The sequence below is a fragment of the Leuciscus leuciscus genome, assembly GCF_965113295.1.
Source record: "Leuciscus leuciscus genome assembly, chromosome: 23".
Lineage (NCBI taxonomy): Eukaryota > Metazoa > Chordata > Actinopteri > Cypriniformes > Leuciscidae > Leuciscus > Leuciscus leuciscus.
The window spans coordinates 15467806-15493772 of record NC_138747.1 but is presented as its reverse complement, the minus strand read 5'-3'; the positions used below and the strand labels follow the sequence as shown (position 1 = coordinate 15493772).

The 25967-nt window shown below is 37.3% G+C and overlaps 1 protein-coding gene and 1 long non-coding RNA gene across 10 annotated transcripts in view; both read left to right on the top strand.

Annotated features, from left to right (window-relative positions):
* magi1b (membrane associated guanylate kinase, WW and PDZ domain containing 1b) overlaps nt 1–25967 on the top strand; it is a 134125-nt gene that overhangs the window by 34177 nt on the left and 73981 nt on the right. The window lies entirely within an intron of this gene.
* LOC309487545 lies at nt 3137–8399 on the top strand. The gene is made up of 2 exons (XR_014201878.1): nt 3137–7531; nt 7621–8399. It is a non-coding gene; the product is annotated as an uncharacterized lncRNA (long non-coding RNA).

The window sequence follows — 25967 nt, the reverse complement described above, 5'->3', positions numbered from 1 at the left end:
TTTATATATAATTGTTTTCCTCTCAGCTGTTTAATGTTACTGAAATGAATCAAAAAGTGAAACTAAATTTGCATTATGAGTGATGCCATTTGAAAAAAAGTGAAAGAAAGGAAACAAAACTGCAGAGTCACTGCATTAAATTTAAGAAAAGTCTTAAAGGAACACTCCACCGTTTTTTGAAATAGGGCTTATTCACTTTCTTTCCTACATTTAGATAGGTGGGCAAATGCATTTTTGTCTCAGTGCATGCATTGTTTTAGTTTGACAGGGTCGGCGCTAGCTTAGCTTAGCACAATGAATGGAATCCTTTGTTGCCAGCTAGCATGTCCTGAGTAAAAGTGATATAAAAAAATGTAAAAACCCACCTAATTACTTCTTGTGGCCTGCGTATTCACAACAGGTACAAATAGTGATGCAGATTGACACTAGGCGATTTCCTAGGCAGATATTGACTTATATATTAAGGACTATATTAGGGGGAAGCACAGGCGAAGCACTGCTACTTGGGCGTGATATCTCTGCGCCCAAGTAGCAGTGCTTCACCTGTGCTTCCCCCTAATATAGTCCCAAGTCAATATCTGCATAGGAAATCGTCTAGTGTTAATCTGCATCGCTATTTGTACTTGTTGTGAATATGCAGGCCACAAGAAGTAATTAGGTGGGTTTTTTAATTTTTTTATATCACTTTTACTCAGGACATGCTAGCTGGCAACAAAGGATTCCATTCGTTATGCTAAGCTAAGCTACCGCCGACACTGTCAAACTAAAACAATGCATGCACTGAGACAAAAATGCATTTGCCCACCTATCTAAATGTAGGAAAGAAGGTGAATAAGCCCTATTTAAAAAAACGGTGGAGTGTTCCTTTAATGCTCTGTCACACTATTACACTGTAAAAAAAAGAAGATATGATCAATAAGTCATGGCAACATTATTTTTTTTAACATTACTTTAACTCAACAAAATAATTTAAGCAATTTCAACTTAAAAAAAAAAAATTATATGACATTGAACCTGATTTTTGAAAAGTTGAAATGACTTCGTCATATTGTTCAAGACAGAAACTGAACTTAATTTTAGGTGGAACTTTTTCTTTTTTTACAGTGGTGTAGTATTTGTGAATATTTTTAATTAGCTTTTATTTTTATACTTTGTCGTTAAACGTAGTCATTTTGTAATGTGTTTTTGTCATTTTTATTAGTTTTTGATTTTTAATATTTCTATTTAGCTTTAATTTATTTTTATTTCAGTTTTAGTCATTGTATTATTTCAACGTAAACTTGTTTTATTTCAGTTAGTCACCAAAGCAACATTTCTTAATTAATTTAATAAAAAATGTCTTAATTAATTTTTTAACTAATTCTTTTTTTTTCTTCTTTTTTTTTTATTTATAATTTTTTTTTACAGTTTTAGTTTTACTTACCCATAGCAACACTGCATGGTCATACAACATAACACAAACATTGTAATACATAAGAATTTTCTTTTTAACTATTGTAAACGTGCTAATGGACAAACTTATATGAAATTTGCTAGTTTTTCCTAAAGGACTCTGTTTTCCCCTGTGAACATACTCTACTCAGGAGAATTCTTTGAAACGGATAGCTCATAAGAGTAAAATAATTTTTGACCCATTTATAGATGTTTCATCTTTATTTTCACAGTACCTGGTTATTTTAACTCTCTGAATTTCTACCTGTAGTGGGCAGTTTCTTTTAGCCTGGTAATACCAGACTCTGCTACTTCACTTTGCTTCGTATACAGAGTCTGGCATAGCATAATAGAGAAGTGTTTTCTCTCTCGCGGGGGGGCGCTTGTCTGAAGTTTAAAATCATTGGTTACCCGTAAGCCAATCACATAACGTTTGGTTATGGCGTGTGTTATGCGCATGCTCAGCCGCATCTAACTTCCACTGTAAACGCATGTATGATGCAAAAACTAAACCATCGAGCGAAATACCGGAGTGAACACGGCTGTGAATGACTTTTGCAGATTATGTGAAGTAAATCTACGCATCCACGGTACAATCAGCGTCTACGTCACGGCTCTCAGCCCGCCCTCTGTTCGTTGATTGGCCCGGCTGTTTTCAGGCCGGTGGAAAACTGAAAGATAGGCTGCTATCTCAGACTGACTACAGGAGCGAAATGAAATTAGCGGAAGTAGGAAGTCTGACGTAGTCAGGCTAAGTTTCTTTTAAAGTCACCATGAAATCAAAATTGACCATTCTTATGTTTATGGAGTGCAGAATTTATTATAAATGATTTATCCATGCACATCATAATCTTTAATCAAAATAACTTCCCGTCTCTCTTGCAGCGACATCTCTTCTCTGAAGCCGTTTCACTCAGATATACGTCACATTAGACCTTATGTAGCCCCGCCCCTTTTCTTCGCTGTGCTCTTTGTGTCCCGTCCTCCGGTTTGTATCTCCTCAGTCTTCTGACATTTGTTATGACATCCGCTTCAAACATTACAATACTCATCATAACTTTCGTCAACTTTACAATAAGTCAATCCACTTCACCAGCTAATTACTCTTCAACAGTGATGCCATAGAAATATACAGAGCGACAAAAGTTCAGACTCAAAATTCTAAAGATGATTATTTCTCTTGAAATTAAGAGGTGGAGAGAGCCGCAAGGCGAAGCTCTCGATTTACCAGTCAATCTACGTTCCTACTCTCATCTATGGTCATGAGCTGTGGGTCATGACCGAAAGGACAAGATCCCGGATACAAGCGGCCGAAATGAGCTTTCTCCGTAGGGTGGCTGGGCGATCCCTTAGAGATAGGGTGAGAAGCTCGGTCACTCGGGAGGAGCTCAGAGTAGAGCCGCTGCTCCTCCACATCGAGAGGGGTCAGTTGAGGTGGCTCGGGCATCTTTTCCGGATGCCTCCTGGACGCCTTCCCGGGAAGGTGTTCCGGGCATGTCCCACCGGGAGGAGACCCCGGGGAAGACCTAGGACACGCTGGAGAGACTATGTCTCCCGGCTGGCCTGGGAACGCCTCGGTGTCCCCCCGGAAGAGCTGGAGGAAGTGTCTAGGGAGAGGGAAGTCTGGGCATCCCTGCTTAGACTGCTGCCCCCGCGACCCGGCCCCGGATAAGCGGTAGAAGATGGATGGATGGATGGATTATTTCTCTGGTGCATAAGCTCTATGAGACTATTAGAAAAGACTATTGTAACTTCCGCTTAATACCGACTTTAAAAGTGTGTAAATTTCATTTACAATTGGTGTGCAAATGCTATAACTCTTCGTTCACTATGTGATGTGATTGGTCCGTTCTTTGGGCCGGACAATCATCCCTGCCGGTCATTACAGCCTGCTGTCTTCCTAATCAGACCGAAAGGAAAAAGCTCTCATCTGATAGGGAGATAGATGGCCTTCACAATGGCCTTCCCATCAAAACTAAGGGCCATTGTTTTTGTCTCGCTCACTCTCTCTCTTTTAGTCTCTTAGCATAATTAGAAGTGAAGGTTAAGGACATAAGACAGCGCAGGAGATCGGCCCGAGAGATAACCCTCTATTTCCTCCCTCTGCACGTCTGATAGGCGGGGTCGGATCCTGGCATGTGAGGCATGTGTTGTTGGAGAGGGGAGGGCAGTTATATAAACTCAGGATCGCAGCCCTGGGTCTCAGCTGCCCTGCTTGAGCAAATGGGTATGACATTACCACAGCCCCCTTGTCTCTCTGACTTAGAAATGTTTTCGTGTGTGTTTGTGTATGTACGGCCCTCCCGTGCCCTCCTAACACGCCATGCGGAACGTCACCCAGTGTAGTCAGATGGTATACATGACATCACAGAGCAAAAGCTTTAGCCCAGAAAATACTCCTCAGAGCATGAGACGGTGATTCTTTATCTTCATCTGAGATTAATCTCGTTGTATTCCTCATTTGTAAGTCGTTTTGGATTAATGCATCTGCTAAATGAATAAATGTAAATGTAAATAATTATGACCGATGTATTGAAAACATCTGTACTGCATCTTCTAGGAAAGAATAAACTTAAAAAAAAATAACTTGACAAATACAGTTTTCTTTCCTGTGTTGACATATTTCCGACGGCACATATCGAAAGATATAGACAATAGACAGTGACGCTATTTTGTGTATATATGAATGTGTTTATATATATTTATATATGTTATAATTATATTATGTTTACAATATTATATATCAATATATATATTTTTCTTTCTTTTTTAATTTTCTAATAGAATTCTCATTCTAAAAATGTACCCAAGATTTAGGGCTTGAGGTTTGAGTGCCAGCTTGCTATTCCTGTATTGCCTGAATTAAAAACCCCAATTAGGTTATGAGATTTTCTTGAAATGATTTGGAATGTTGTGACATGTGCGGGCGAGCAGTCCATCTATCAGGCCGTTGAATGTTGATTGGTGTGATTTTCCCCCCTTCATTCTCATGTTGACGAGGAAATATTAATATTATTGTAATGTTCTGACACATGTCCATTCTTGAATAAAGCTAATAGGCTATCTTTCTTTAGGGTTTTTATTGCATTTTGGTGGCAGTCCCCCTCCCAGGGTCCCTTCAGGGTGTTTGTTCGGATCATAGGAACGCTGTCAGGCACTGAGGCTCGTTCGCTGTTTGCATAACAGATTCATTTCCTCAGCCTCCGCTCCGCTGCGCTGTCGCCACAGTGATCTTTCCGTGCTTTTTCACATCCGTGTGATCAACCGCCATGTCCCTCACACTTAACGTATTCAGCATGCTGATTAAAAATGAAAAGAACAACTTTTAATGAAATAATAGTGTAAAAGTTCATGTTAACAGTGTGCATGGAAGCTTGTAAGAGAACAGATGGATGCCATTGGAGAGCCTGGCTAATATTACACCTCTCATTTTAGGTTACATGAAATATTAGACTCTGAGTGTGTGTGCTCTGCTTTGTTTTCTGACAGGACTGTCGGTCTTTCGCTCTATCACACGCAGGCACACATGGTTTCGATTGAAGTTGACATTTCAGGTCATCATTGTGCAAGAATTGTAAATGGAGTTGATAAGCCATGAAATTATCCTCTGTTGAGACCTCACTTCCATGGGATCAAAGAAAACACACTGTCAAACCTCTTTCTCACACTCACACTCTCTCTCTCTCTCTCTCTCTCTCTCTCTCTCACACACACACACACACACACACACACACACGCACACACAGGGTTCACTCAGAGTTTACAGGTACTAGTGTTCAAACGTCACGTCACTTCCCAGACCTGCCAGATTTGATCTGTGAATCTCTTTCAGTGATTTTTCTCCTTATGGAATATATCAACTTTATTCTTCTAATTTTTAAAGGGGGTCATATCATACTTTTTTCTTCACTTAAAATGTTTGCCAAGTATATTTGCACCATAAACAGTATTTTTTTTGTTTTACATGACAATCTCTCTCTCTCTCTCTCTCTCTCTGATTAAATAGGCTTTTTTTTTTTTGCTGCTGCATGTCCTTTTGGACTTAAGTACAGTAAATGCCCTCTTTGACTGTGAGGATTCAAATTCTTCAAATTCTTAAAAGTTTATAGAGTACAGAGAACTCTAACTCAAAAGATCAAGGAAAAGTCCAGTTATTTTGACATGCCCCTTTAAACAACAGAGCATGGGAGTGTTCGAGCACAGCCAGATGTTTCTGCATGAGCTTGTGTGAACATACACTATTGTTCAAAAGAATTTAATACTTTTTTTCAGCAAGGATTCTGAATGATTGGAAGCGACAGTAAATAATTTGACATTGTTAGAAAAGATTTCTAGTTCAAAAACATGCTGCTCAAACGTCCTGAAAAAAAGTAGCACAGTTTTCACAAAAATATAGCCGTATTATATTTCACAGTATTGCAGTTTTTTACTGTATTTTTTATCAAATAAATGCGGCCTTGGTGAGCATAAAAGGCTACTTTAAAAAAAAAAAGGTAACACTTTACAATAAGGTCCCATTAGTTAATTATTTTGCATGGAATATCCCTTTAAACAAAGGTGCAACATAATCCAAATGAAACTGTTCAAATTCAAATATATCTTGCAAATATGTCTTGAAGGGTGTTGGTGGTGAGGAGAGCTTGTGGTTCTCAGAGGCTCAAAAAAAGGTATAGAGATCTCAAGTGTGCCAAAGTGCTGACAGTGTGGAATGAGAGAGACCTGGAAAGTTTGTCTTTCCTTCCCTCAGTCCCAGCCCCATCTCCCTGTAATCTCTCTCACAGCTGTGTCAATGCTGTAAAAAAAATCACATTCTTCTCAATTAGATCTTTGTCTGGTTTACCAGCCCATTTATTCTGTGTTCACCTCAGATGGCTCTCAGTGGAATTACACTTTCTGTAAGTTTGCCACACAACTGGGGAGGTCTAACTCCATTTTTATCCACAAACACACAGAGGGCTGGGGTGGTGAATGAGATGGAGTGCTGAAAAATATATGTTCTGGCAAGAGAGATTTTATTTGAAACGATCTGGATTGAAAACAAGATTAAAGTTGCACCTGCTTGAGGCTACGGCTACATTTACCCGGATACATTTGAAAACAGCGTTTTTGTATCAAAATGCTCTCTGTCCACACTAGCATTTTCAAGTTACTCGTCCATATGGAAATGTCAGAAAACACTAAAATAATCTTACTGTGCATGCATAAAACAAAATAAAAGCTCCCTGAGATGATACAGAGAGATTAAACATAATAAAGTTCTCATGTTGTTCTTCTGGCATGATAATTTTATTATCAAAATATCTCACCACTTACTGGTGTGTCCAAGTTGCACTCAGTCGCGAGTCATGTCTGGTCTAAAACGCAATTGCCCATGTTTTGCCACAGGACAGCAAGTGTGAGTAATTTTTCTGTCATCTTTGAAGGAATATAATATGAAGATACAAACTAACAGTTATATTTAGCTACAGTGTGACAGTGAATAGCACATAACAGCCACATAACGGTTTTAACAGAGATATCTATCGGTACATTATATGTCACATGACTAAAGCGTCAGTTTTCAAATACCTCAATTATCACAGTCCACACTACAAAAACTGCATTTTAATGTTTATCAACTTGAGAGAGCATCTTCAAAAAGCTACAAACGCCATCTCAGGCTACAACTACTCTAATCCGGATACAATTGCAAACATCTTTTTCTCTACATTGTGGCCTTCTGCCCACCGAGACTGTGTTATTGTTCTGTGAAAACTGAGGATGAACTTCAAAATGGCTTTTTTCACGTTGTGGCATTGACTGTGAAAACTGAGGTATTTAACGATTACGCATGTTTAGTCGTGATGCATATTGTACCAATAGATATCTATGTTTATACAATTATGTGCCTGCTATGTGCTATTCACTGTCACAGTTTGCTAAAGATCCATGTTACTTAGTACTATTTTCATATTAAATTCCTGCAGAGATGGCATAAAATTTACCCGCAAATGCTGTCTTGTGGAAAATCATGAGGGGCGATTGAGTGTGACCTGAACGCACCAGGGGAGAGATTTAGTTGATAAAATGATCGTGCCAGAAGAAAAGCATGTGAAGAATAGTTAGTATCTCAATGAGCTTTTATTACTTGTTTATACCATAGACTGTAAAAAAAGATGGACTATGCAGCTTCACTCTCTTCCATTGTAGATAAGAGAAACCGCCAATGTCCCAATATGGCGCTGACATCTTGTGCTGATTCGGGACTTGAGTCTGCGCAGTAGTGAACATGAAGCACGAGTCTGCGCAGAAGTGAACATGAAGCCCGAGTCTGCGCAGAAGTGAACATGAAGCCCGAGTCTGCGCAGAAGTGAACATGAAGCCCGAGTCTGCGCAGAAGTGAACATGAAGCCCGAGTCTGCGCAGAAGTGAACATGAAGCCCGAGTCTGCGCAGAAGTGAACATGAAGCCCGACTCTGCGCAGAAGTGAACATGAAGCCCGAGTCTGCGCAGAAGTGAACATGAAGCCCGAGTCTGCGCAGAAGTGAACATGAAGCCCGAGTCTGCGCAGTAGTGAACATGAAGCCCGAGTCTGCGCAGAAGTGAATATGAAGCCCGAGTCTGCGCAGTAGTGAACATGAAGCCAGAGTCTGCGCAGTAGTGAACATGAAGCCAGAGTCTGCGCAGAAGTGAACATGAAGCCCGAGTCTGCGCAGTAGTGAACATGAAGCCCGAGTCTGCGCAGTAGTGAACATGAAGCCCGAGTCTGCGCAGTAGTGAACATGAAGCCCGAGTCTGCGCAGACGTGAACATGAAGCCCAGAGTTTGCGCAGTAGTGAACATGAAGTGGAGCCACGGTATCAAGGCCCTGCCACACTCCCGCAGAATTGTACGCTTAATACAGTTTACTGCAGAACAACTCATGTCGGTGTGAAATCAACAGTTATGGAAATGTAGAAATTAAAGCCCCAATTTCTTCCCAAAAATCCCCCAAAAAGTCTATTGGCACCTCAGTAACTACTTCGCTCAGAGAAGCTGCATCTCAGCTATCAATCATGATGTCACACTTCCGTTTTTATAGCATCAAATAACTTACTAAAACCAAACTTATAAAAAACAAACAAACACTTGAACTTAAACCAGCGTGATAAAAACGCTTTTGGAAAATGCTTTAAATCGCTAGTGTGGATGGAGAGCATTTTAAAACGAAAACGCCATTTTCAAATGTATGCTAATTAGTATTGACGTAGCCTCAGAGCGGACAGAAGGCGAAAACATAGAGAAAAAAGTTTCAAATGTATCTGGATTAGTGTCGATGTAGCCTAAGATGCCTTTTAATCCCAAACCAACTCCCAAAATTGATTCCTAAGCATTTGTGTTGGAGGCCTTGTATAAAGTTCTGCTATTTGGCACAGGTTGGGCATTGTGTGGTGGTTGTAGGTGGTCCGAGGTGGGGGCGAATTGCCGAAATAGAATTTTTTTTTTTTTTTACTGATTCAGCACATTGCACTTCTGTCCACATCTGGAGAAAGGGGAGGGGAGGTCTACCTTCTTGTATTCCCTTTTTGGCATCTGTGAAACGCAGTTACTTTGGAAGTACTTGGATGTGTTTAGCGTGTGAGCCTCTGAGAAATGCTGATCTGCTGTGACATGTTAACATAGCATGTGATCACACATGGCGTACGAGCGTACGTGTCAGAGAGTCTGCAGGAGGTAAAGTAGTAAGCGACGGTTTAAGATTCAACGTCTTAATGTGGCGTAAAGCACTTCTGCTAAAGAGCTTACAGCTTAGTTAGGATCTCATCTTTATCTGCAGAGAGAGAGAAAGAAGAGGCATTAAAGTGAGGGATGGTTGTAGCTCTTCTCTAGAGGAAGGGAGGGATCTGGTGTTCTTATGTTGCCATGATGTTACTGTGGGACTACAGTCATTCACTGTTATGAAACTGTTTCTCAGGGTTAAGGCCTTATGCATATGTATCTACAGCAATATGTCTGATCACAAATTTATATAAACTATACCGTTCAAAAGTTTGTGTTCAGTATGTTTTCTTTTACGTTTTTGAAAGAAGTCTCTCATGCTCACCAAGCCATTTAATCAATGCGATTTTCATCGCAATTTAAAATAAATTTTAAATGTATTTTAAAATGTATTCCTGTGATGACGAAGCTGGATTTTCAACAGTCATGATTTTAGTGTCACATGATCCTTCAGAAATCATTAGAAAACATTTCTTATTATTATCAATGTAGAAAACAGTTGTGCTGCCTAATATTTGGTTGGAAACCGTGATGCATGTTTTTTTCAGAGAAAAAAATATAATGTTTGATTGCTTTAAACATTAATAGCAGACTTTTCTCCTGAGCAAGGATGATTTGAGGCTTAATTTATGTGTATAGAACATACAGGACAATATCTCACATTTAAAGTTATGGGTTTATTCTCTGACCCTAAATAAGCAGAAGAAATAGTTCTTGCAAAAACGGTTCATCAAACACATATGGTCCTCATGTGTTTATTAATGCTATTCTGCTCTTTATTGTGACCATCTTTTTCCACTGTTTCCTGTAGAAAGCTATGTTCATTTGAATGTTTAGTCTTTTTTCCATTATCCAATGTGTGGAGGCTCAGACTGTTTTGTGGCTGCAGGGCTAAAGGCATGGAGGGCAGGATGGAGGAGTGACCGAAAAGGTTTTGTTAGCATGTGGGAGGGACAGTGGAGCGTGGGGTTGAGTCTGGATGTTCTGGAGCGCTGCCAGGTGGAGTTGTTGGATAATTGCATCATTATCTCTGGTTCTCTGTGCATGAGCTCCTTCATCTCATTAGACGGCAGTAAAGTGGCTATACAATGGCCCCACCGCATGCTTCCATGACAAAGCTTGTGCTCTTTAGCACTATTAGCTGCGGTATGAAATTAATCATAGATTTATTTGTGCTCCGTACACGTGTTGCCTTTCAGCTGAAGTGTAATCTAACATCACATCAGTGTTGCAATTAGAGGTGGGGGAAATTATGACTGTACTGTCAATATAAACATGGCCTTTTTTTTTTTTTTTTTTTTTTTACAAAAAAGGTAAAGTTCAGGGTTCATTATACTTGTTAAAATAATGTTTTTGCTTTGTTTTTTGTTTTGTTTAGTTTGTGTTCTGTTTTGTTTTATGTTGTGTTTTTTGCTTTGTTTTTTGTTGTTGAATATTTCGTTTTTCTTTGTTTTGTTTAAATTAAATTAAATTAGTTTTCTGTTGTTGTTTTTTGTTTTCTGATTTTTTAAAATTATTTAAATATTTCGTTTTTCTTTGTTTTGTTCAATTTTATTACATTTAATATAATTTAATATAATTTAAAATTTAATTAAGTCTAGTCCCAAGTGATTCCCACATGCTACTTGCATTGTGATGTTACAAGAGCCCCTTTTCACACAGAGATTCCGGAAAATACACGGATAATGTGTCCCGGGATTTGTCCCAGGATCGTTTGATTTTGGTTAATTCACACTGCCAGTGATTTTCCGGAATCTGTGAGTGCGTTCTTACACATCTCGTAAAGATCCCGTAAAGACACGTGATGTAGGGTGGCCATTTCCATAACACCAAAAAGGAGGACACTTTGCGGCATTTAGTGAGGCAAGAATAATTGCATAGGACTCTGGTGTACTCGCAACTATAATACAATTTTGTCCATCATATTGATGGTATCATGATACAGTGATTCTGAAATAGCCTACTCTATTCATTGCCAGACAATTTGATCAACGATATATCTTGATGTAGACCTATGTGTAACAGAAGAGGCATTTGTATTTATTCAAGACATTGTGATGTTTTCTGTTTCAAAAACTGACCACTGAGATGAACCTGTCTTGCAAAGTGCACAGTGCCTGAAAACATAACATTTCTGGACTTCCGGAAATAACAGAAATACATAAATAAACAAATAATGAATGCGAAAAATAAATAAATACACATTTCAGTTCTTAACAAAGAAGTTCACCCTCTGCAGCAGCTCAGGCGACACCAGCACCTCTAGGGTCATCATGGTCAAATTCGTGCTCTTTTGTCCATTCCGGATTAAATGAGGTCTGACGTTTCGGCATGTTAACGTTATGATATGACGTAGCCAGCAAGTGGACTCCACGTCGTGGAGGCTTGTTTACGTTTTTAACCAATGATATATCAGATGTTTATTTGACACCGCTTTCAGCCAATCATTGGTTTGACCAGAGATCTTACGGCATTAGACGGACAGGGGGCTTAATATCCGGACTGTCCGGCCAAAATCTGGACGTATGGTCACCCTAACGTGACGTCAAGATGTGGTAACTCCTGTCAGATGTCAGTTCTGCTGATAACTCCTCTTCGTCATTTCTACACGAAGACAAATCCATACTCCCCAGTAGCGCCATGCACTGGGTTTGCCAAGTGGCTCGTTCCCCTTATGCTGTAGCATAGGTTGTAGAAAGGCCTGTGCGATGGCACATGGATCATCACTACGACACACCCCTTACGGCATTGGTCCTTGGCTTTTGTTCACATAGGGCGCGTTCCGGGACTGATCCCGGCAATGTTACTAGGTCCCCATCCCGGCATCGATCCCGGCATCAATCCCGGGGCGTGTTTGCATTCACACAGAGGGCACTCTAGCAATTTTACGGCAATTTCCTGGGATGAAAATTGGGATGAAAATTCACAACGCGCTGTGTGAAAGGAACTCATAGTGTGTGTCGATATCTCAGAGTGAGAAGGGCATAATAAAGTGCTGAAGATTAACTGGTATCAATGAAGCCTTTAGATTTAAATTCCATCTCTATTGGTTCATTATGTTCGGGCCCCTCTCTATGCAAACCAGTGCAGAAAGGTCACTGATTGGTTTTGCCTAGTGAAATATGGGCTACGCTGGCTGGATCACCTCCCACTCAGTGCTTCATTTCCATAGCACTCCCTGAACATGTGCATATTGTTTAGGACAGGTGGGGAAGAGGAAGTGATATTTCCCAGAGAAGAAAAGATAAAATGACGAGGCTCTTGTAATGAGGGGAGATGGGACTGAAATGGAGATGATGTTGTGAGGAACCTATTGTTGCGGGTCCTGCTTTCATAAAGAGGTTGATGACATGTAGCATGAAAGCGTTTAGTCACAGTGCAGTGGAAGGAAGGAATGAAGGAGCCTGCACTGCAGAAAGCTGTCACTATACCAGCTTCATGATTAATTCCCTCACAGTACAAGAGAGTCTGCAGCCACTACAGCGTAGATAATCCTGCTTTTACTTTTACTGTTTTAGAGAATTCGTATGAACTTTTTAAAATCTGCCCTGATGTTGGATATGAAAAAGAACTATGAACTCCAAATGCAGTGTCTGATGTCAAGTCAAGTCAAGTCAAGTTTATTTGTATAGCGCTTTTCACAATACAGATTGCATCAAAGCAGCTTCACAGTATTAAATTAAAATAATACTTGATGTGACGCAGGTGATCAGCGCAGTCATGCATCGGGCCTTTGTTTGTATCAGTGCGGGTTGGTCGGCCTGACAGATTGCGAAGCCCCTCGGGGTGTACATTTACAGACTCCGCACATATGGGCGCTTGATATTTTAAGCATGAAAATATAGGAACAAAATAAATCTGGAAGGCTAGGCATTAAAATTGCATCTGCTTCACATTCCCTTGGCTACTCAATGAGTATGTTTTGAATGTTTTTGTATTCTAACCAAATTTTAGCTGTTGTTTTTTTCCAGGGTAACCTTGAATCTGTTTTTATGGAACAGTGATGCAATGCTATTTTTTGGTCTGATCTTTTAATTTATTCAAAAATACATTACAAATGCAATACATACTTAGAGAAACACAAATCTTTAGTGATGTGCATGTCTCTTAAAATATCAGATCATTTGACTTTTTATGACAAGGCAAGGTTAGTTCATTTATTAATAATTCATGATGTTTTTAAAAAAATACTTGGGGTCAGTAAGATTTTTATAATGTTTTTGAAAGTGCTGTCTTGTGCTCAGCAAGGCTGCATGTATTTCATTAAAGATACAGTCAAATAAATAATATTGTGAAATATTATTTTAATTTGCAGTAACTGTTTTTTTGTTTTAATATATTTTCTAATTTATTCATGGAATGGCGAAGCTGAATTTTCAGCAGCCATTTTTGATGCAAAGTTAAATAGAACAGCATTTATTTGGAATAGAAATATTTTGTTACAGTATAAACGTCTTTACTGTCACTTATGATACATTTAATTTATCCTTGCTGAATGAAAGTATTCATTTCTTTCAATAAAATCTTAAAAAAAAAACTTTGAACAGTAGTGTACTCAAAAATATAACTGATTAAGATGTGTACACTAACATGTATTCAAGGTATAAGGAAAAACTTATAACTTATTCAAATTATTTGTTTATGCCACACAACATTATTATTATAAAATGTATTATTTTTCATTATTAATGCAATTAGATTTGAGCTTTTCCTGAAAATAGTATGAACATTTTTCAAACCTTATCAAACCTAAAAACGTATCTTAATTGTGGAAACTCTTGTATTTTTATAATATATATTTTAGACGGTTTACAACTTTTATTCATGTATGATATTTTACAGTATGCATGTAAAAAGCACTTTATAAGAGCTACCATATTCAAACGCACATTAATGTGCCACAGTTCAAGAGGCTTAAGACTAGATTTTATACTGATCTAGGATTTGAAGCTCTCTTTTGTAGCTCATGCGATTTGGGTTAAATTTGCTTTTGGGATAATTTAGTTTGAGTCATTTATTTGAATTTAAAATTCTTTTGCAGAACAACAAAACACAAGTGCAGTGGAATGGTATAAAAGTTGTGTATGGTCTAGTTAGTATGCTGTGTAAATCGCCACAGTATGCACTGTTGTAGAGGGTTGGATCAAAGCTGCATTTGGGACACTGTTAGATTAGTGTACCAAAGACTTGTTTGGGAAGGTGCCTAAGCCTGTGTTTATGATGTACATGTATGTATGCAATCAGTCTCTCTCTCTCTCTCCCTCTCTCTCTCTCTGAGTGTAGATAAATGTAGTAGACCGGGGCAGTTGAGTGAGTGCGCTTCTGCTGCTAAATATAGATGGAGTCAGTGTGGCGTGTGGAGGGAGGCCCTGATGTGGATAACTTCACCTTGCCTGCCTCTCTGACGTTTGTAACATCCTGCTGGCCTGTGACTCAGCATCACCGCTGCAGAAACTAGGCCATGGCCATCTGCTCAAGGGTCAACGCCAACCCGAGGATGAGAGAATGACAGGAAAAGAGTAGGATGGAGAGAGGAAAAGTCTGGATGTTGAATAAGAGTGATAGTAAAAGGTTGTGGGAGTGAAATCCCAGCATTAAATTGTTGCACGGTCAGGGGGAGCCGTAGGAATGACAACAGTGAGGGTAAAATAAAGTGTTGGGATGAATTAGCTGGTGTCCAGCGTGTTTCACTCACAGGTTATGGTTTATTCTCTTTCCACTGTGCAAAGCCTGAAAAATTATTTTGTGCAACATTCCATCTGGAGTTCATTTCTAAATAAATGACCCTTTAAGAAGGCCTTTCATTATCATTTACTGATAATGACCTTTGCACATTAAAAAGCTATAGATTGTGAATTTAACTTTGTCATTATTTTAGTTAAAAAAAAAACACACACAAAAAAAAATGCTAGCTTAGTATATAGCTTATGTAAATGTTCAATTACGCATTTTTTAATACTGTATTTATTTTTTTATCAGGCATTTCATACAGCTCCCCCTGGGGTCCTATAGGTGGAATTAACTCGATCAGCTGGACAAATTAGTTCATTGATAACAATTCCATCTATGTGCCATGCCCTTTCAATTTATTTTTCAATTTATTCTACATTATTCAGCGGGCAAAAGCTTCCCTTTTTTATTTTATTTGTGTTATTTTAAACATTTTTCAAAATTATTTCATTTTGATTTTATTTATTTATTTATTTGTTTGTTTGTTTATTTTACAGGTGTTATAGACCTCTTTGTATTGAACACAGATTATTTATATATTTTATAACATTATATCAGAATGGAATAAATTAAATTTCGAATTAGGTAAATGCTTGAACCGAGTCTACATCGACCATTGTATGTATATATTATTATCAGAAGAGAATACATTAACTAGCCCTCTTAATAAATAAATTTGCCGTTTCAACTTTGGACCATATTCACACACGCCCCCTAGTGACAATCTTGGAAAGATCTAAGATGGTGACTGTGGTCTTGGCTCAGCTGGCTGCTGTTTGCTTAGTCACAGAGCCGTTCTCCTTGAGGGCTCCGAGAGGACGCCACGTGCTTTTAGTTATTGTGTTGCATCAGCAAAATGAAAAATCATTGTGGCTGAGTGAGAGCGAGACAGGTTGGTAGTGTACTTGTTATCATGGCTGGCGTGGTGCCTCACCCCTGAAGTCTGTGTTGGTTGCGTGGAGGGGTGCCATATTGATTTATGAGTGCGCCCTGCTGCTGTTGTCCCGGCGTGGGGTGAGAGTGAGTTATATCACAGAGGCTTTAATCAAACCCAGTCGTGCGTCGACACACAAACTGAGAGACACGGTGTGACGGACGGTATAAGAAAGTGAGACATGCATCAATATGATTTAAAAAAGGAAGACAAGGACACAAGAATAGATTGAGGGAACAATTAAAAAGAGGAGAAAGAAAGATGGCATGGGAGTTCAGAGGAAGGAAGGAGAGTGGCAGGAAGCAGGAGGGTGAGGAGGGCAAACACAAACACAATTTTATTAGAAATGGGGCCTGAAGTTTCTGTAAGCGGTATGTTAAAGTCCAGTAATTCTTTGTGCCATAGTTTGGCTGAAGCCTTTGGGTAGAGAAGGTGCAAAAAGTGTAGTTTCTAGTCAGTCGCCTTTAAAATGTGTGACAGGAGCTCATTTAAATGGTAAATATCTATCCATCCATCCATCCTTGTGTTCCATCCACCTACCTGTCTGTCTGTCTGCTTTAATTTTTCTGACATTTGTATCAGAATTTACTGGAAAGAGAATTTTGGTTAAAGAAGTTCTCAGATGGGCACATTTACTGTAAAATACAACCCAGGTCAATCCATTTCCATCTACTTATCCTGCCTCTCTTATAAATCTCCTTTTGTAATGTCCTGAAAGAGCCAGACTCCTGTAGACTTAAAGCACATGTAAGGTTTGCCCTAATGAGGAAATATTTTGTCGGCAGACAAACAATGATGCTAAGCTGCTTCAACAGCCGTTCCCATCAAGCATAGAATGCAAGCTAGCAGTGTTAATAGACTGTGCTAATTAATTGTGTTACTTCGCACCGGGTGTTCAGAGTCTTAATGCTTTTCTCTTAATCCTATCAGAAGGGTCTGATTTGTTTGGTGGCGTGAAAGTTTAATTTGGTTGTCTGATGCTTGACTCGATTGAATAAAATAAATAAATAAATAAATAAATTATCAAAAAAAATGTATATAAAAAAAATATATATACATACATATATATATATATATATATATATAAATATATATATATATATATATATATATATATATATATATATATATATAAATATAAATATAAATTATTTGATAATTTATCCCATTTAAATGTAGGTAACTGTTGAGTTAAGCTATGTTATAAAGGGCTGAGGTATTTTAACGCCAAAATGCAATAAGTAATTTAATTAATATTAAAGGTTAACCAAAGAAATAAAAATCTATAACCTATTTTCCATCATTATTTTAATATTAAAATATATATTTAATATTATTTCAATTTCGGATTATGTTTTTTGCTATTATATTGCAATGTAAAGAAGAGTGACAAAATTATTGAGATTATTTGAGGCTGAAAAATTTACAAAAATAGTATGCATACTTGGTATTCTTGTCATTCCATTTACTATAGCACCCTTTTTTATTGCTACTGAAGACTGACCACTTCAAGGGTAAAACATTTATATAAAGATTATATAAATGATCTTTGACTTTCATTTCTTTGGATTTGCGCCATTCAGCACCTGCTGCAGAAACTCAGACTCTCAGTGCTGTCTGGACAATGAAAGACTCGCATAAAGAAGTGTTATCAGCCATATCAAAATTATGTTACGTGAACGTCTTGTTTTTTTGTTTTTTTTCTGTCGTGCATGCTGCGGTAACACACATCGCCTTTCACAAGTTTGGGCATCTTATGCTCACCATGGCTGCATTTGTTAAATCAAAAATGTGTAAAAACTGTAAGCCTGTGAAATATTATTTAAATTGAAAACAACTGTTTTCTGTTTTAATATGTATATTTTTATAGGCAAAGCTGAATTTTCAGCACTGAAAAAAATTCAGCATTTTCACTGAAAAAAATAATTCATTGGATTTACTCAATTGAATAGTGGACATTGGTTGCACACAAATTGTTTGCTTTGATAGCCACTGACACAATTGTGTTCCATCAACACAGATTATTCACGTTTAAACAACACAGACCAACACAGACTATTCATGTTCAATCAACAAAGTAAATTATATTAAATATAAATTAAAATACACACTCTTTCAGCCAAAGCATTTACTTTTAGTGTTGCTGAATCAGTCCACAACCTAACCGAATGCTCCACTCTTCTCCACAATAATCTTCTCTGTAATTTAAATGGTTCTAATAATTTGAATGTAATTGAACATTAAACACAATTACACACTATCAAGTCTTCCCCTTTTCTAATTTTCTCAAAAACACATAAAATAACACTTAATTTCAACATTTATTCTCTCTTAATTCAGCGATATGCAAAGCATGCTGGGAACTAACAAGCACCGCCCAGTTTCAGGTAATGCAACACAAATCATTCATGTAATCCAACACAAATGGATTAAGAACACAATCAAATTAAGTTTGGACAAAATGTATAGCAATTGTGTTGCTTAAGCTCATTTTAATCAAGCAATTTGAACAAGCAGCAAAAATCATTTTTTTTCAGTCTTCAGTGTCACATGATCCTTCAGAAATCATTTTAAAATGATGATTTGGCATAATTTTTCTTAATATTATCAATGCTGTGTAAACGGTTGTGCTGCTTGATATTTTTATGGAAACTGTAATACATTATACATCTCTTAACTGTCACTTTCAATTTAATGCATCCTTGCTGAATAAAAGTATTAATTTCATAATTTTTTTCATCTTAATACTTAAACTTTTGAAATGTAGTGGATATAAACTTGTAATGAGCTGTTGTAATACTTCTGAGTTCAGTGCTTCTGTGTGATGTTAATGCATTTACATACCCATTCACACTCTCACCCAAACACACTGATAACCCCAACAGTAGTCAGACACAACCATAAAGGCCAGTCAAGTTAAAAGGCCTGTCTGATGCGATGCCTGCAGTCAGAGAGGACTAATATAAACGACAGCTCTATCTGATCAACACTGCATGTCTGAGATGAATCATTGGAGGCATATTTTCTGCCCAGAGTGCTGGGAATCAATAAAAGCAATCTGGAATGTGGTAAACAATTTCACTTGCTACTTGAAAGAGATGCGGCTGTAAAGTGTCCCTGTCTTTTTTTCCATTTTTTTTTTTTTTTAATCTCGTATGGTCATTTAAAATCCTCCGGATGAATGGCGATAGACTGCGATTGTCATAAATACAGCGCAAAGCAGTATGTTCCTCCTCATAAATGTGAGGTTAGTGTGACAATGTGACTGCACTTATATGAAATAATACTGCTACATAAACACATTAAAGGATTCTTATTTCGTTTTTTCAATAATTAAGGTTAAAAACAAACTGGCTATTTTCTTCTTCCAAGTTTGGCATGTTTGGACAATAAGTAATTGCAATAATAGTAATGTTTAACCCCAAAATGTCAAATTCTGTACCAAATTTGCCATGTCTTTAAGCTGTATGTGGCACCAAAAAGCTGAATGGTAAACCAAACTTTACCTATCTGTTATTGTGTGTGCTTGTTACCATTAACCACCAGTAGGGGGCGGCACACTTAAACGTCAAGGCTGGATGAGTGCTGCTCTGACCAGTGTTGCCATGGTGACACGGCCCAGTGTGATGCAGGCCAGGCGTGATGGAGGGAAACAGAGAGGGCAGTGTAGAGCTGAGGAAGAAACGAGAGCAGAATACCAAACGCACGCCTGTTTACAGACCTCATACCTGGTTTTCCACACAGAATCTTAGAGAAGCAGCACACTCTCTGGTTGTGTTTGTCCCACTGTATTCGTATGTAATCACCACTGGGTTTTTAACCTGTGAGACTGCATATTTTTCGCAATTACTTAGATTTATGCTGAATATAATGCTTATAAACATATTTTTAATAGTTTAGATAGTGTTGAGTGTGAGCGGTGGGCTGAGGGTGTCAGCAGATTGATCTTGTATAGGGGATGGATGTCTAATAAGAGTAGACTCATTTGACAACACTTTCAGGCCTATGGTGTGACCGCAGGGTGCCTTTGAGCATGTTAACTATGATCAAGTCTCCTCTACAGTGTGGTTTGAATTATGTATATATATGTATATATATATACACACACATACATACATATATACATACACATATATATACATACATACATACATATACTGTACATACATATACATACACACATATATATATATATACATACACACATATACATACATGTATATATATATGTGTGTGTGTGTGTGTATATACATGTACGGGTGTGTGTATATATATATATATATATATATATATATATATATATATATGTATATGTGTGTGTACTGTATATTTCATTGCCCTGTTGCGTGTGCTCAAACTGGCAACCCGTGTTATATATGTATGTATATATGTATATATACATACATATATATATATGTGTATATATATATATATGTGTGTGTGTGTGTACTGTATGTATATATGTATATATATATATATATATATATATTTCTATATATATATTTCTATATATATGTATATATATGTATATTTTCATTTTCGTTTCTCTTGCCCCGCCTCCTCAGACTTAACGGCGCTCACACGGGTTGCCAGTTTGAGCACACGCAACAGGGCAATGAAAGTTGGCAACGTGCAGTATCACAGACCAAAACAATAACAAACATTCCAGCCTGGAAACGCACATTTCAAAGTAAAATAACTGGCTGTAGAAGTGTTTTTCAGAGAAACGAGTATGTGAACTTAATATGTTTGCATATATTGAGGAAACATGCTATGGTATTTTTTTTTGCTTTAGTAGAGTTGAAAAAGTTACATACAGCACCTTTAAGTAATGATCCATGCTCCTTTACCCTGAAAACTGTTCAAAAGGAATTTGATATAAATTAAGATATTTTATTGTTATTATTATGACAAATTATCAAATATTACACACTGTTTTGTTAGTATTTTATTACATATATACATAAAAAAATACAACAACACATATTACAAAATGTTAATATAAACATTCAAAAAATATATAGTTGAGTTCTTGTTTGATTATCTAAGTTAAACAGAACACTGTTCATGCAGAATTGGAAGTTGGAACATGAATTTACACTGGACCAAAAATACTCAAGTGCCTTTAGACTTTGCTGGTTAGTCTGAGTGTGTCAGACACTTTCTTCACTTATCTGCCAGGCAGCCGTTTTTTTTTTTTTTCTTTCCAAGAGCCTTTCTGAACAAAGTTCAATTACCTGCTTTCATGCACAGGCAGAGGAAAACGTTCAGAAAATAGTTTGACTCCAAAGAAATTTGCAAATCTGACAGTTCTTTCATTTTCCATCTCCACAGCCAAGTGAGTAAAACAAGACTCTGTTCAGTTACTGGATTTCGTTTTTCAGAGAATTTAGGGCTGGCGTCAGCTGGCAGTGATGTTTCTGAGTGGCACCAGGTCCTGTATTCACACGCATGCACACTCGCTCACTCTCTCTCTCTCTCCTCTCGCCGTTCTTAACGCCGGATGCTTTGTCTGATCCAGTAATCTCTTCTAAACACACCGTGCTTTCGTTTATTCTGATGGGCATTGAGATCCAGCAGGTAGCTGAAGATACACCCTGGCAACTGAGACAGTTGTATTACACACTTTCGTAAATGCAGATACACATAAATTCGATGGAATGAATCCAGCATGCTTTGGCTCTTTGTGTTAAGTGGGTGTTCGCATTGATATCAACACAAGCATTATTATACACAGACTTGTCTTTCCTTTTGAATTGCCAGTTCTTGGCCTGTGTTTGGAGAGTGGTTGAGTCAAATACAGACTGTTAAAATAAAGACAGTGCTGCTACTTGGTCATCTTCACACAAGGTTTATGGACACACTAAGCAAGAAGAAACCAGTCAGCCTTGTAAGATAAGATGTGCACCCTTTGGCTGTTGTATTTTCTGTCTAGAGGGCCTGCATAAATCAGCAGAGAGTCAGCGAAATGAAGCAGAACCGCCGGCCGCACAACAGATATCATACAGCAGTTTGAAAGCTGCAAGATGAATTAGGTGCTTCAAAAACTGATTCGCTTAATAAACAATAAATAATCCACTTAATAAACATCGTTCATTCCTTTGTTTAGGAGTCATTTTGTTGGCCTTTTTTTTTTTACGTTGATTTTGTGGTTCTCTCTGTGCTTTTTGTGTGTGAGTAATGTGGTTATTATTGGTTTTAAGATATGCTGCACTCCCCGTTTAAAAAATATGCTGTAATCATATTTTCTTCACAAAACACTTGTTTCCTCGAAAAGGTGCTTTTAGACCCATTCTTTGCCCTGCACTAAAGCCTTTTCCATATCACTCACAATGCACATAATAAGATTATGTCTTGTGTAATCTACTCACTGTCTGTAAAAAGTGCATGGGTCTGTGTAAAAACACACCCTAAACATTTCAGTACACTGCATTATTTTTTTTTTTACCCTTTTTGTATTTACCAGACCAAATAGCAGCACAGTTATTAAAGGAGGCGATATTCCAGATCAGGTGTCTTTAAAGAGAGAGAGACAGTGGGCCACCTCCTTCCTTACATCATGTTTTTGCTCTTTGGAACAGTTTGCCAATCTTTAACATTCAAATCATACCGAACTGACTTGGTGTTCTGCGAGTAGTGGTCAAAAATAAAAATCATTTCAATTAAATGAAAGCACTATATTTTGATTTGATAATGTTTTTTCTTTAATATTTTGTATTTTTAGGGGATTTGATGGTACTACATTCTATTTATGCAGTAGTTATAATCCATTTATTACTTTTTGAGCTGTCATAAATTTTGAAATTTATCCTTTGAAAGGCAACACTTGGCAGATTATTGCTGATAAACTTAAAATGTATGTATATATATATATGTATAATTTGGAACACAACTTTTATGGCTAATGGCTTTATGATTTTCTCACAGTTTAAGAGTAAAACATGTTTTGGAATATATATTCCAAAACATGTTTTACTCTTAAACTGTGAGAAAATCATAAAGCCATTAGCCATAAAAGTTGTGTTCCAAATTTAAGCTTAATATCTCAAAAAAATGAGAGGGTTAAAGTTAACGTTTTTTTCTTTATTTGAAGTTTTGTATATGTAAAAATATATCTTTCATAATACATATTGTCTTTATTATTTAATATATTGAAACATTTATTTTATTCCTTATTTATTTCTCTATTATTTCTCTATAGGAATGAATGCGTGTTTAGCTGAGAAATATGTGCTTATTGTAATTTTTCTCTTTGAATAAAACATTTGTATGCATTTGTAATTTATCTCATTTTAGTTTTGACTAACATATTTATGGCGGCTCCTTTTCAATTAGAAAACTACTGCTGTAGATTATAGACATGGGGATTGCGATAAAACTTTCACATACTAGTAAAATATTTTGTACTGATTAGTTGTGAATGTCCACTCAAACCAACAGATTTTACTGTCAGATTTTACAACAAAATTACTGTCTTTATTAAAAATTCTTAAAATAGGCCTTTGTTTTATTATCCTTCACATCTCTCTGTCTTCACATCTCAGTCCGTGTGTCCTGAAGCTCAGATCTCGTCAGGTTTAACGCTGTTTGGCCAGGAGTCCACTGTTGGCGTTGAGTCAGAGTAAGCAGCTAATTGGAATAAAGTGAGTTTGTGATGATGGATGGGGGGTGGGTGTGTAGTCTGGCTGCCGTAGGTTTGAGTAATGACTCGCAACCTGTTGCAGGGATTAATTCACAGCGGTATGCCGTGGCGCTAACATCAACGCCAGACTGCACACACCAACTCAACAGGAAGTTTCACACTCGCATATAATTCCCGTTTTAGTTCTGAAAAAACAGTCTAATGGGTTTCACATCAAAATGTATTTTTAGACTTGGATGTGGCTAGATTAAGAAACGATCCTCCAGAGGTTCAATTAGAAGAGAAGAGCTCTTTTCTGACCTTCTAGTTTGCACATTGCCTGGCAGAGCTGTTTCTACAGATAATTGTACAGCCTGCTCAACACGGCAGCAATAACACGAGCTGTGTGCTAAAAGTACATTTTTACCTCCCTGTGCATTTCAATTGAGAAACCAATGAGAAATGTTTGTGCATTTTACTGAACGATTTTACTGAACGATTTGTAGGCCACCATATTAAATACACTCACACTTAATTACTGAAAGCATTTCTGTGGCAATTAATTATTAAATATTCAATTATTGTAAAAGAAAACAATGCAGGGATTTGGTTTTGTCTGTTGGTTGTTGATTGGATGGATCTAAATGCAAGCTTGCAGTCAATTTGTAAGAAAGGGGCGGGGTTTAAATTGATCAAATGATTGGAGAAGTCCGGCACCAGAGAAAAAATATATTGTTTCATTGGAAGATCCAGTTATGACATTTTGAATTAAATATTAGGTCAAAGTTAAACAACGAAACGTATGCATGGATGAATCACTATTACAATAAGATCAATGACATGCATTTAGCAAATTGATAAGGTGAATTTATAAATCATGCTGACTTTAAAGATCATAAAGGCTCTGGATTTTGTGATTTTCATTTTTGCAAAAACATTTTTTTGTGGTTATTATTATTTGTTTGAACACACTGATGAGAGTTAAAATGAAAGATTATTTTAAAAAAGGACAACGAGTTTCAGTAGACCTAAAACACATCCTCCAATCATAAAATGAGAAAATGGTTTGACGTTTCTGCAAAATTATTATCTGTTTCAGGAATGAAATTGCTGTAAGTGCCCATTGTTGATTTTGCTTTGTCCACATCGAACAGGCTGTTTTCATCCTGAGATGTAGACTTTTGAGTTGTTAAACTGTTGTGATCTCATAGTTAATTTGGACTTTTTGTTTTTTTAGCCAGAATTCAATGCAGAAGTGCTGATGTGGTATCAGACTCCTCCAGTCTACACTTATCTTAGTCAGTGTGTTGTACAAAGGTAATCCCGTATTCCCGAAACACTCCACAGGAAGAATCGCATTGGAAATCACAGCGGTTTAGTGACTAGGCGATGATTCTGAACATGTGTTTAGCTTCACATTTAGAAATTAGTGTGAAAAATCTCCACATCTTGATCATGGCTTGTAGGTTTAACAAAATCGCAGAGTCTCTGTTTGTTCTTATAGGATGCAAAATACTGTTCATGAGTATTTGCATCTTCTATGCATCCTCTATGAGCCCGGACTGGTGGAAACTTCACAGTGGACTATTACCAGACAGGCTATGCTTGTTTGTCACATAAGTTTGCATTCGAATGAAAACTAAAAGGACAGAGGACGGCATTTAGGACTTGCAGCGCTTAGTATCACCATTGCAATCAATTATGTATGTTCATAAAGTTTAAAAATGCAGTTTCATTTGATCAACGACAGACTACAGAGCTGGCGAGAGAAAACTGAGAAACTGATTACATCATTAGGCCTTAATGAGACTATCCATTCAAAGAAATGCAATATTCCCATTAATCCGGTAAAGGGAAATCCCTGGAGTCACTTGTACATGTGAGAAATCGAGAGTTTGTCGGAAGGCAATGCCGGCGAGTGATCTGGCATTGGTGCGGGCACCCAGCGGAACCACATTAACACATAAACAGCTTTTGGCTATTGGCATCTCTTTGAAATGGTGCTGGGTAAGCGATCTGTGTCTTCTGAACAGATGGTGGAGCTGAGGGTGGGAAATGTTTCACATGGCCCACTCTATTGCTTGCACTGGGTTGAGGTGGCAGCCAGGTATCCCCATGAGTGTGAATGGAGGTGTACCACTACGTGTTAATGTTACAGATTCACACCCATGCTCTTCGATTAAAATGTTTACAAATGTTTTTTTGTTTTGTTACTAATTTATTATATATACATCCAACAACAATTGTAAACCATTATGGTTTATACACTACCTATCAAAAGTTTTTGAAAGAAGTTTCTTAAGCTAACCAAGGCATTTATTTGATCAAAATATAGCAAAAACAATAATATCGTGAAATATTATTATCATTTAAAATAACTTTTCAATTATAATCAAAAATGTAAAAAAAATTTTTTTATGTATTTTAAAATGTAATTTATTCCTGTGAATTTTCAGCATCATTACTCCAGTCTTCAGTGTCACACGATCCTTCAGAAATCATTCTAATATGCTG